This window comes from Rhinolophus ferrumequinum, chromosome 7 (genome assembly GCF_004115265.2).
Source record: "Rhinolophus ferrumequinum isolate MPI-CBG mRhiFer1 chromosome 7, mRhiFer1_v1.p, whole genome shotgun sequence".
NCBI classification, from domain to species: Eukaryota; Metazoa; Chordata; class Mammalia; order Chiroptera; family Rhinolophidae; genus Rhinolophus; species Rhinolophus ferrumequinum.
This window is the reverse complement of record NC_046290.1, coordinates 50,216,333-50,229,028: the sequence shown is the minus strand read 5'-3', so window position 1 is coordinate 50,229,028 and position 12,696 is coordinate 50,216,333. Positions and strand designations below refer to the sequence as shown.

Sequence of the window (12,696 nt, the reverse complement as noted above, 5' to 3'; positions counted from 1 at the left end):
ATAATCATATTTTTGTTTGTAACTCTTTCTTCTATCTGAATTAAAAGACAGTTGCATAAAGCAATAATTATAACATTGTGTTCATAAATGTATAATGTATAAACATATAATCTATAAGACAATAATAGCACAAAGGAGGGCGGTAGGAATGGAGCTATTCATATATTGAGGCAGTTTTTGTATAGTACTGAAATTAAGTTGCTATTGATCCATACTCAATTGTACATTAAGATACTAATCATAATTTACTACAATTAGTATCTTAGTAGGCAATCACTAAGAAAATAATTCAAAATGATATAGTAAAAGAAATAAGGCATGAAATGATCCTCCTCAGCAGTCATTGGGGAAATGTAACAAAAAATCACAATGAGATGTTACTTCAGATCCACTAGGATGGATATAATAAAAAAAAAAATGGACCAAGTGTTGACAAAGATGTAGAGAAATTGGAACCCTCATGCATTGCTAGTGGGAATATAAAGTGGTGCAGTCACTTTAGAAAACATTTTGGCAGTTCCTCAAAGGACTAAACATGGGTTATATAGAACTCAGAAATTCCACCGATAGGTATATACCAAAATTATTGAAAACACATATTTCACACAAAAATTGTACATGAATGTTCATAGCAGCCTTATACATAGTGATCAAAAGCAAGGAAACATTGACTATTGTTTGTGAAATTTTTTTCCATTACAAGCCCTAGGTATTACTTTATATGTGAAGCTATTCAACAACCTTGTGTAGAATTTAAGGAGTCAGTGAATGAGGGATGGAGAAACCAGAAGAAAAAAGGTAGAATGGAAGAAGGCAAAACAGAAGATGAATGACAACTGGTTAGAAAAAGTAAGTGAGGAGATAGAGAAGAAAAAAAAAAAAGCCCAGATATTTCTTCATCATGATGTCTGTGTCCCACAGTCTTTTCTTCCCTCCATGAAAAAGAATATTATTACATATAAAAAGTGAAAACAGAATAAAAAGGATGAAGTCAACATGCTCAATGGCTCCATGGATGTTCTTACTCCATTACAGGTGTTATCTGAGACACACTCTCAGAATTTTTATTGAAATAAAAAAATCTAGCTGTCTGTGATAGACATGAAGTTTCTCTGTCCAGATCCCCCTTCGAGAAAGGACTTGATGCCCAGCAGCCAGCGGTCAGCCTCTAGCTATGAGCTTTTTCCAGAGAGCTGCTTTGCCAGAAGCCTCCCTCTTCCTGGGACAGCTTTGCATCTGGTGACTGAGTGAGGTAGGTTTTAAAGTCTTGATCATTTTGGGCACTATTCTCCCAGAGTTCTGTGCCAGGTCAGATCAAGTTTTTGGACCTGCATAGTAGTTTCTACTTCTCTCTTTGTCCAGTCCTGCATCTTTCCCTACTTTTCACAAGTATTGTTCCTAATAAAACAACTTGCTTTCAAAGCTCTGCCTCACTGTTGGCTTCTAGAAAATCTGTGACACAATGATTTTCCTTTACCTTCCTGCATGAGGGAGAAGAGAGAAGGCCAATAATCCTGCTCTGTTCCACAAAGAAAATTCACAAGTATTTATGTCTTCTAGAAAAGAAGGATGCCAATTTAAATATTTATTACTAGGGCAACACATTAAGTAAGACAACCAATTTATAACCTTTTAGGGATTAAGAATTGCTTTCAAGGCCATAGCAACAATCTCGAGTCCAGATGTCTAAATGCCGTTAGCAGCTGATGCAGTCAGCAAACTACTGCCCAGCCCAGCTTCCTGTTTTTGTAAATAAAGTTTTATTGGAACTTAACTACACCATTCATTTGACTTCTTTCGTGCTACAGCAACAGAAGTGAGTAGTTGCAACAAAGGCCACATGGCTTTCAAGCCTCAAATATTTACTATCAGGCCCTTTAAGAAAAAGAAGATTCTTTTGATGGAAACAACTTCTGCAAGGACAGTTTTATAATGCAAAACACTATTTGCATGGTTTCTTTTCAGCTGCAGAGAGGAAGCAGTTACAAGTAAAAGCTTCCAGTTTTACAGGCCAAGCCATGGGATTCCATTAATTGGCATGCGAGAGAAAAAAACAACATCAAGAAGCCCAAAACAATATGGAAAGAACAGGGCAAAACAGATAATTAACATACGAGGGTATATTACTTTGAATCTATACCAGTCACAAGCTAAAAATATGAAAGGAGTTTTAGATGTCTCAGGGCCAAGTCTGAGAAGATCGGGTTTGGGAATAGAATGATAAAAAGGCAATTGACAGACTATGATTCGTTCTATCATAAATTTTATCAAAAATCAAAATGAAATGTGAACAGCATAAACAAAAGATACATCCAAGTGAGCCAAGTGAGCAAGACCTTCTGGTGACTTCTTTCTGATCCTCTTAGGGATATACCAAGGTGGAAACACAAGGTGGGGAATTCTTTGGGTCCTATGAGGCCCTGATGAAGGAACCCTAGGGAGAGTTAGCTCTCCCTGCCCGTAGAGCCACAGCAGTGCCTAGAACCAGTTTACATTATACCCAAACTCTATGTCTGGGTTCTCCAGGTTCTGAAATTCTTTTACCCCATATTTATTTAAACTCTTCTATTCTGCTCCTTTAACATAGGACCTACAAATTTTCTTTCTTTCTTTTTTTTTTAACTTTTTATTTAAGTGCACCCTTCCAAAGCCGGTCAGCTCCAAGTCAAGTCGTTGTCTTCAATCTAGTTGTGGAGGGCGCAGCTCACAGTGGCCCATGTGGGGATCGAACTGGCAACCCTGATGTTCAGAGCATCGTGCTCTAACCAACTGAGCTAACTGGCCACCCACAAATTTTCAATGTATAGAAACTTTAGGGTCTTTACCATGGCCAAGTACCTTAGGAAGAGAAAACCAGGGCACACACCATTTTGAAATTTTTTTTCCCAGCCGGTTTCTTTCACTTAATTACTGTTCTTTTCAGGTCCCTCAGGCTCCTTTCCCCCACTAATTCATCTGTACTCTGTCAATTGCTTTTTACAGATGCAAGCAACAAAATAGATGCATCACTCATTTATTAATTTCTTTCTTCAATTAATAGTTGTTGCAGGCAAATTGCAGCTTGACATTTGGCATAAGAGCTTTGAAATATTTTTAAATTATCCACATAGCTGTTCCAACCAGCTTTTCTGTGCATTCCTGTAAACAACTGAGCTTTTAGTCTGGGCAAAGCAGATTAAACAAATGTGTTTTTTCTATGTAATAGGGTTACAAAATGTGTAGTCATTGATTTGACATGTGACCCAAACCTCTTGTCACATGTCACATTTCCCTGGCATTGTTTCCTTTTGCTCTTTAGGAAAGTGTTTATCCACCATTTATAATGATCTTGCTTTTTAATGTTATACCGTCCTTTCTCAAAACCTATTTATTTATAGACCACTAAATCAAGCTGTGATAAGCCACCACTTCTTCATTCGATTCCAATTCTACATAATAATTTCCCATTTGAAACAACAATTATTTTATCAAGAAGAAACAGCTGCAAACACAGCAATTCCTCTGAACTACCATTAACACATGTTCCCTGCTGTCAAGCCAGATGTTGAGCTCTAAATACTGATCTTTCTGTTTAAACAAGGAGGAAGCCCTGAGATGAGTAGAAACTGGCTGCACTCTTCTGAGATGGGGGTGCAGCCCTTCTGCCTGGCTCCCTGACACTAGAAACACTGCAAACATGCTTCCCATAACTCTTTGCCTTTTGCCTCTATTCTCCCTGAACTTCCTGGCCCGACTTCTACATTCAGTTCTCAGAAGCCAGTTGTATCATCTGAGTTCCACTGTGCACATCTGTCATTCCCGAGAATTATAGTGTTATAAAAAGTCAAAGAGAGTGAATTATTAATGCATGAGTGTTCCTAGCTTCTTTCCCAACCCCCACAAGCTAAGTAAAATTCTGGAGTTGTTGATTCTCTAGGTATTTTTCCACTTACCTTTCTCTTGGACCTTATTAGAGAGATGGGGGGAGGAGGAAGGAAGTCTAAAGCTGCTGATTGTGGTTGGGAGTTGACAGTAGCAGGAGAGAGTTTTCAGGAGCAGCTGCTTCCATGTGGAAAATATTGAGAATGGCAGAGGTGTAGACAGAGGATTTTTCAGTACATTAGCCATGCCTGCTAAAATTTATGAGAATGATGATTGTAAAATAGAAAGGAAACGTTTTGAACTGCGGGAGGCTGAAGAGAAATGGGTAGGAGTGTGAGGATGTTAATGTTGTCATCTTTTAAAGCAGGAAGTCATTAATGATATAGCCAATTGAAATGTGTTTGTGTAAAAAAGCACGGTGAATCCAGCCTTTTTAATATTTTCGAGGATTTAGAATTCTTCAGGAAATAATAAATCTTGTGGTAGAGCAATATTTGTTTGAAAGTCAACAATTCCTTCAGTTTCTTTCAATTTTTCTTTCTCTTATTAAATTCAAGTGAGATTAAGTTTAATATGTTTAGTATAAATAGCATGGTCCCATGTTTGTAAAAGTATTCTTTCTATTAAAAGAGCTACCTCTAAGTAAAAGAGTAATGGGAAGCAGGGTGAAGAAAGACTTCCACTATTTACATACTTTTGTATTTCAGTATTTTAAAAAATTGAAATGTATTCACGCATAACTGGTTAGGAAAATGTATACACCATTATTTAACGTTTTGAGCAAGGTTTTAGCTCAATGAGGAAGTGAAGGAAGGGTAGGTATCCTAGGAGGAGCGAATAGAATGAAAAAAAAACGGGACAAAAGACCGAAGTTCCCATATTTCCTCATCTATAGACTTTCCACCCATGCTTATCTATTGCCCCATTCTCTACTTTTCCCTCGTGCTTCACCAAAGCCGGTAGTTATTTCTAATGTAGAAGCCATAACAACTAATGGCCCTCACTTGTTTACGATTGTGTCTCCTCCAAGCAGACTGTAAACTACTTGAAGACAAGGGCCTTCCCCTATTTGCTTTTGTAACCCTAGGTCCTTGGTAAGTGCCTGGAAAAGATTAGGTGGGCATCCAGGTGTTTAACGAATGAGCAAATGAATGAATGCATAGAAGGATGTAGGATCTCCATCCAGGTAACTTTGGTTGTGAAAGTACAAAATAATTCCAATGTAAGACATTTCTTTTCTCTTTGTGTTGGTTAATGATAAATGATAAATAGCACAGGTTTCAACAATTTGGGTGAGAAAATATTCTGGGCTAACTCTAGCCAAAAGCTCTGTAATATTCAGCCACAGAAACTCAAAAAGAGTGACAATCTAATGAAAACTCAAATATGACACTAAACATGAGCACGCTCTGGCATATTTAATACAAAGTATTGACTTGTGAATTATACACAGCTTTTAATGTGATTTTTACATCATTTATTGCTGCTTCCACCACTCCATTATATTGAGAATGATCCTCTAAATTATACTTGCATGTTCTCAAAGCTATTCTGAAATTGTAGTAAAAATGCTTTAATATTAAACATTTGAAATTTTATTTTCTCAAAGTATTTTTTGCTCACTTAATTAGTTTAACCAATGGAGCTAATTACCAGTTGGTTTTCATTATAAGCTTGGTAATTATCGTCCCAAAGTTTTCCTCCCAGGCACATGGCTTGTGCTGGTTCCATTATTCATTTCCCAACACCCTTTGAGATAAATTCACTGATGATTTACATCTGGAAATCCCTATGTTCTCTTTGACAAATGATAGTTTCCTAACCGCTAAACCTCACCTCAGAAAGATCTTTACTGGTTGCTGTGCTCTCTCTTACTCCATCATACTTCTCTAAAAGCTGTTATCACCAAAATGGGGTAAGTTTATGTATGTAGTGTGCTATTCAGTGAAAAAATACAGGCATAAGATTTGCATGTTAAGATGGGGAAATACAGAGCATTGCTACTTCTCATAATTGTGAAAACTTTGTGGCATGGGAAGATGAAATTTTAAGGTTTGGTGTTGTAGTCAAGGTAAGTCAGCATGTTTTGGTTGTTGGCAATTTATGGGGCAATCTAGATATGGGCTTGCCTCTCACGTTGGCACTTTATCTGGGAGTGTTCAGGCAATGGGAAGACTGGGTTAAAATGACATGTGTGTCCACATGAGAATTATTTCTACTTGAAAACTTGTTCACTGATTTTGAATTTAGATTTTGTTTTAGAAGTGAGTTTTGGGAAATTTTCCTCTAGGGTCAGTTTTAGGACAGACATGGGGTCAGGTGGGGTAGGAGCAGCTGATCAACTCGAGGTAATCCCTGGTGGGCAAGACCCCACTATATTGTATATGAGTAGAAATCCTTTGTGAAGATTTTTATCTAGTTGGCCCTTTTACAAGAAGGGAAGGTAGAAAAAGTATTTTTACTCCAGCCTGGAGAAACTAGCTCTTGGCAACACTGAGCAGTTCAAATCTTTCTTCTTCAATAAAGTCTATTCCAATCATAGTCAGTCTTTTTTCCTTCTTTGATGCACAGTAGTGCACTCCAATACAAGTTTTTGCAGTCAGGGCTCACTACATAATTTGCCAGTCCCAGTGCAAAATGAAAGTGTGGGGCCCCTTATCTAAATATTATTAAGAATTTCAAGACAGCAACAGCAAAGCATTAAACCAAACATGGATCCTTCTAAGCTTGGGGCCCTGTGTAGCTGCGTGGTTGCACACCCATGAAGCTGATCCCATCTGTAATGATGGAGCCATTTTTTATTCACTGTTGAATATGGCAGCCATGAGACATGTATGGTTTTTGTACACTAATGTAACATGGCTAATGCAATCATGGAACTAGACTTTATTTAATTAATTGTAGTTTAAATAGCTAAATATGGCTCATGGCTACCATATACAACAGTGCAGCACCTAATAATTATAAATTATTTTTGACAAATTACTCAATCTCATTGTTATTTAGATTTTGTCATCTGGCAAATGGATGTAATAATAGTACCTACCTCCCAGGGTTATTTTGAAAATTAAATGAATCAACTTATCTAAAGCTCTTATAATAGTACTTGAAATATAATAATTGCTAACTTTAATACTATGTACTATTATTAACATAACCCAATATTTTTTTTTTCAAGTATTTGCTCACCTGGAGTAAATCCAACAAATCATAGTAATCCTATTACCCTTGTCAAAGACTGGTTCAGCCATGGGCATAAGCTGAGATCTGCTAAGGTTTTGGGGAAAGGTTTTGAGAATCTCAGTAATTGTAAATAATTCAAACAATACAGAATTAAATAAACTAAGAAGTTAAAGTGCCTAGAAAGTAACACCACCTAGCTCCCTCAAGACACACAATTAATATTTTACCTTTTAATATATATAAGGTCGCCAGATAAAACACAGGATACACCATTAAATTTGCATTTCAAATAAACAATGAAAAATCTTTTAGTATAAGTATGTCCTAAATATTGCATGGGACATACTTATATTAAAAAGTTATTTACCAATGATCTGAAATTCAATTCTAATCTCGTGATTGTATTCTTATTTACTAAATTTGGTAAGCCTAGATATATGACTTCCTAAACAAATTATAATGTCATTTCTCTGAACTCAGCCAGACTGTGCTAATTCATAAACCATGTAAAATTTGACAGGCAAATTATGAATACATTCTCCCTAATGTAGTACTGTGCCAAGAGCAGAGACCTGGAGTTCTAGTGCAAGGCACTTACCTTTCTGGGCCTCAGGAAGTGTGCTTCTATTAATAAAATGGATGTTGGATCAGATTGCCCCAGAGGTTATAGGATATTGGTTAGGAGCACAGACAAAAGAATCAGACTTTCTAGGTTGGAATCCTAACTGTTACCACCTGGGTGACCACGAGCAAAGAGCTTAATCTCCAGATGCTTTGGTTTCTTCATCTGTAAGAAGGGGAATAATTATAATCTATACTTCATAGGCAGCTGTGAAAATTAAATGAGTTAACATACTTAACATTCTTAGAACAGAGGCTGGCACATAGTAAGTGCTTCATAAATGTTAGCTCTCATTATTATTCCAGCTCTGGCTTTCATTGTTTCTATGATCTTGAACAACCTTGCTGAGACTCAGGTAGGAAAATGATCTAGGTAGGGAAAATGCTGCGAAGAGAAACACTGGTGTGATGCACGAATAAACTCTTAAATTATGTATTTGCTTAGCAATGAATTTAATTGAGAGTATTTTAGAAATTACATTAAAAACATTTGTTTTGAAATTATAGTCTAAAGTATTGCTACTGAAAATAGAGATAGCTAGACATTATTGGCAGCCAGTCTTGCCATTGATCTCAATCTGGCAATTTTTATCAGAACCTGTTCTTCCACCCAGAAAATGGACACAGTTTGTGATCCAAGTTATTACACAGAAGGATGGTTAATCCTCAGTGATGGAAGGAACTATACAAATAAATATATTTAAGGAATAGTGTTTATAAGGTCTATTTGTCTAGCTAGAAAAAAAGAGCTACAAGTCATTGATTTAACCCTGGGGGGGGGGGTGTTGGGAATCAGTTGTCAAGATGCAGAGATTATTGTGTAATCAGTAATTTGGAGAAGCTTGTAGCCTTTTGTTTCATTTTCAAAGCTCAGATCCAAAGGCTAAAAATTCAGCTTTTATTTTCTCTTTACGTCAGTTAGTGCATTTTCTGTAGAGGTTCAATTTGTTGCCAGAGAGAATCATCACTAATTTGAATAATTATATACTGAACTGTAGGGTAGAACTAAAATTGGGGTTGATTGAAAGGGTTGGAAACAGCAAACGCCTTCCTGCCATAGAATTACAGTTTCCCAGCAAAACATGGCCATAGAAGCAAGCATTTCCAATGAGTTAAATAAATTTGTTTAGTAGGAAATTGGCAAAAAACCTCAACAACAACTCAACTACACTCATAAGAGGAGAAGAGTGAATTAAAACTACACCAAGATATTATTTCAAAAATCTATCAGATTGATAAAATTCTAAAAGTTTAACAACACCCTCTGTTGGCAAGGTTATGGGGAAACAAGCCCTCTCGTACAATTTGATGGGAGTATAAACTGGGACACACACCATGAGAAAAATTCAACGAAATCTATGAAAATTACAAATTAAAAGTGCATGTGACTTTTGACCCACCAATTCCACCTCTGGGATTTTATCCTATAAAAATACCTATACTCATATGAAATGATGCGTACTAACTTATTTTTTTAATTTGCATTACAATTCACGTACCATAAAATTCACCATTTTAAAGTGTATAATTCAATGATTTTTAGTATATTCACAAGTTTATGCAACCATTAGCACTATTTCCAGAACATTGTTATCACCCCTAAGATAACCCCGTACCCAATAGGAGTCATTTCCCACTCCTCCCACCCCTCTCACCGCCAGCCCCTCACAGCCACTAATCTACTTTCTTTCTCTATGAATTTGCCTATTCTGCACATTTCATATAAACGGAATCACACTATAGGTGGTCTTTTATATCTGGCTTCTTTCAGTTAGTATGTTTTCAAGATTCATCCATGTTGTACTATGTATCAGTGCTTCATCATTTTTATGGCTGAATAGTATTCCATTTTATGAATATACCACATTTTGATTATCCATTCTTCAGGTGATGGACATTTAGGTTGTTTCCATTTTTGCACTATTATGAATAAAACTTGATGAAGATTTGTGTACAAGTTTTCGTGTGATCATATGTTTTCAGTTCTCTTGGTTATATGCCTGGGGGTAGAATTGCTTGGGAATATGGTAACTTTATGTATAATTAAAAGGTTATTTCTTGCAGCATTATTTGTAAAAGTAAAAACACACTGGAACAACCAATGTGTTTATCAATAGAGGACTGGTTAAATTATGCCACATTCACATGATGGAATACGGTGCAGCTTTGAAAAAACAGAACAATCTCTATGCACTGGTAAGAAAAAATTTTAAAGACATGTTAACTTAAAAAAACAAGGTGCAAAAGAGTTTGTTTCCGATCTTAGCGTTTGCATATGATCAACACAAAGGAACCATGAAAGGATGCACACAAAAAACTGAGAGAATTAGAGGACAAAAGGGCAAGGAGTGAGTACATTACCTCTAATATATATCTTTTAATATTGTTTTGATTTTTGAACCAGGAGAATGTATTACCCATTCAAATTCAGATTAAAACATTTTTGTAGACCATGCAGTGATGAGAGTTACCATTTGTTTGGATGGCTCCAAGCCATGGCTGATCTGGAAGTACCCCACAGTATCCCACATTATAAGGGTATATTTTAAGAAGGCAACTAAATAATATTTTATAGTTATGAATATAGTTTACACATAATCAAATTCAAATTTATTTAGCAAAGGATCAGACCATAACAAAAACATGTGACACTGAAGAGTAAATAGTAGTATCTAATAAAGTTTAGGAATACAGAACATCAACCTTAGAATGTCTGGTAGTGCTTGCTAAAAACAAAGACCCTCTCAGACTCTCTAGATCTTGGACCCAGGATTCTGCTTTTTTTTCTCTTCTTTTTTTTAAAGAGGGCACAGCTCAAAGTGGCCCATGCAGAGATTGAACCAGCAATCTTGGTGTTAGAAGCAACGCACTCTAACCAACTGAGCTAACCGGCTACCCAGGATTCTGCATTTTAAAGAAGTCTTTAGGTTATTCTTCCACATGCAAAAATGTAAGGACCTTTGGCCTGATACAGTGCACAGGAAGATTTTTTTTAAACTACTAGTTAATATATTATTTTCATTATTTCATATTAGTTACATTATCCTCTGAGTTTTATCCACGAAAGAACTCCACAGGCCTGTTACTCTGTTAGAAACATGTGAATTTAAGCTGACATTGAGGGGAACTACATGGGAACAACTCCGGGCTCCATGAAGACAAGGGCTGGTCAGCCAGGCTCATCATTATTTCCCTAGCATCAAACTCAGTGATTCTCCCTATGTCAACTCAGTCCTGATGGCTAATTTAGTTTTAAACTAATGCAAGGGCAGTGGGTAATGTTTGAAAAGGCTCTGAGAGAAAGAAGGGGTAGGAACCTCACAAGCATTATCTACAGCAGTATTGTCTCATGTATAAGATCCCAACACTGTTCTTCTGCAAGACCAATTACCTTCTCTTGACGTTAATCATAAAATAACATTAATATACACGAAAGTAGGTGGAACCACCTAAGGTCAATCCTGAAAACAACATTAGAAATTAGCAAAACTGAAGCTTCCATTTTACAAATGAGATCAAGTGACTCACACCAGTTTGTAAATGTTGAATTAGTAGAGTTGGAATCACTGAAGTTTTTCTCTGCTTGGCAGTACCCATTGCAGAAATTCAAACAAGAATCATGAAATAAAGCATGGCCAAGTCCAGCTCTCTCATCTTACTGGTGAGGAGATGAAAGCCCAGGAAAGTAAAGTGGCCACATTAAGATTTGGAAACACTTCTTTGACTCTAATCCCTGTGGTTTCTTAACAACATCATGCTACCTCTATTTATTCACTAGCATGAGCATTTTCCAAAATATCACTCTTATACTTCAATCATGATTGATCAACACCCAGTTAGGCTTACGAGGGCCAATTTTCATAATGTACCTAATGTAACATTTTTTGGTACCATTAACCTGGATAGTAGAAACTATGTGGTATTTATTTATTTATACTTTAGTATAAAACAATAGCATATTTCTAAAATATTTAAAAACTGGCTATTTGTAAATATCTACAGGAGAATTCCTCTATCTGAGCCCAGAGCTGCAGAAAGATGCACACAGAAGAGATGGCGGGGGTGGGAGAAGGTGGGGGAACTCAGTCTGTGAAGTCAGATCAACCCTAATGATTAATAAGGAAACACTCTTTGTAAAAAAAAAAAAAAAAAATTCTTTATTATATTATTCTAAGTTTGTACATGTTTTAAATTTTCCATAATAAAAAGCTAAAAAAATAAAATTATAAATATTTGTTAGTTTTTTTGAAATTCACCATAGAGGAAATGGTGATTAGGGAAGCCTTTATAGACAAGTTGGAATTTAAGCAAATTTTTAAAGGGAAGATATTAGAGACGAGGCACCAGAGAGTGGAGGAGGCGGGAGGAATCAAACGTAATTCCATAAAAGGATACTGAGCATGATATACTATGTCTAACAGTTACGAGTACATTCATCTGGCTTCCAGGAGATGGAAGTTTATTTCCCAATCACAATAAAAGTAGTCTGAGAGGGGGCAGACCAGAACTGGCATGGCATCTCTATGATGTATGTAGGGAATATTAAGTTATGTTCTTCCATCTCCAGCCTTAGACCCCTCTTCGAGGTCATCTGATGGGTCAAGATAGCTGCTCAACCTCCAAGCATCACTATCTAGCTAGCTAGCTAGCTATCTTTTTTTTTTTTTTTTAAGGAGGGCGCAGCTCACAGTGGCCTATGCGGGGATCAAACCAGCGACCTTGGTGTTATCAGCGCCACGCTCTAACCAACTGAGCTAACCGGCCACCGTGTTACATCTATATTTCATGAAGCAAAGGTGGAGTAGGGAGGGAGAAGTTCCAGAGAACATTCTATTTACATATTATATATTTTATATACTGTCTAGTCACATGCTCATTCTCAGCTACAAGGGAGGCTGAAAAGCAGCCTCAGCTGATCAATGTGCTCAGCTAAAATTCAGTGTTCTGTTGCAATAAGAAAAAGGGAGAGAATATTTAGTGGAAAAAAACAGCCCCTGCCACATCATGCTTTATACACAGTGTAGCATAATA

The 12,696-nt window shown here is 36.6% G+C and overlaps 1 non-coding gene across 1 annotated transcript; it reads right to left on the bottom strand.

The window, feature by feature from the left end:
* Positions 1 to 12,355: 12,355 nt before the first annotated feature.
* Positions 12,356 to 12,429, bottom strand: TRNAI-GAU (transfer RNA isoleucine (anticodon GAU)). Its single transcript has one exon. It is a non-coding gene; the product is annotated as a tRNA-Ile (tRNA).
* Between the last annotated feature and the right edge of the window lie 267 nt (positions 12,430 to 12,696).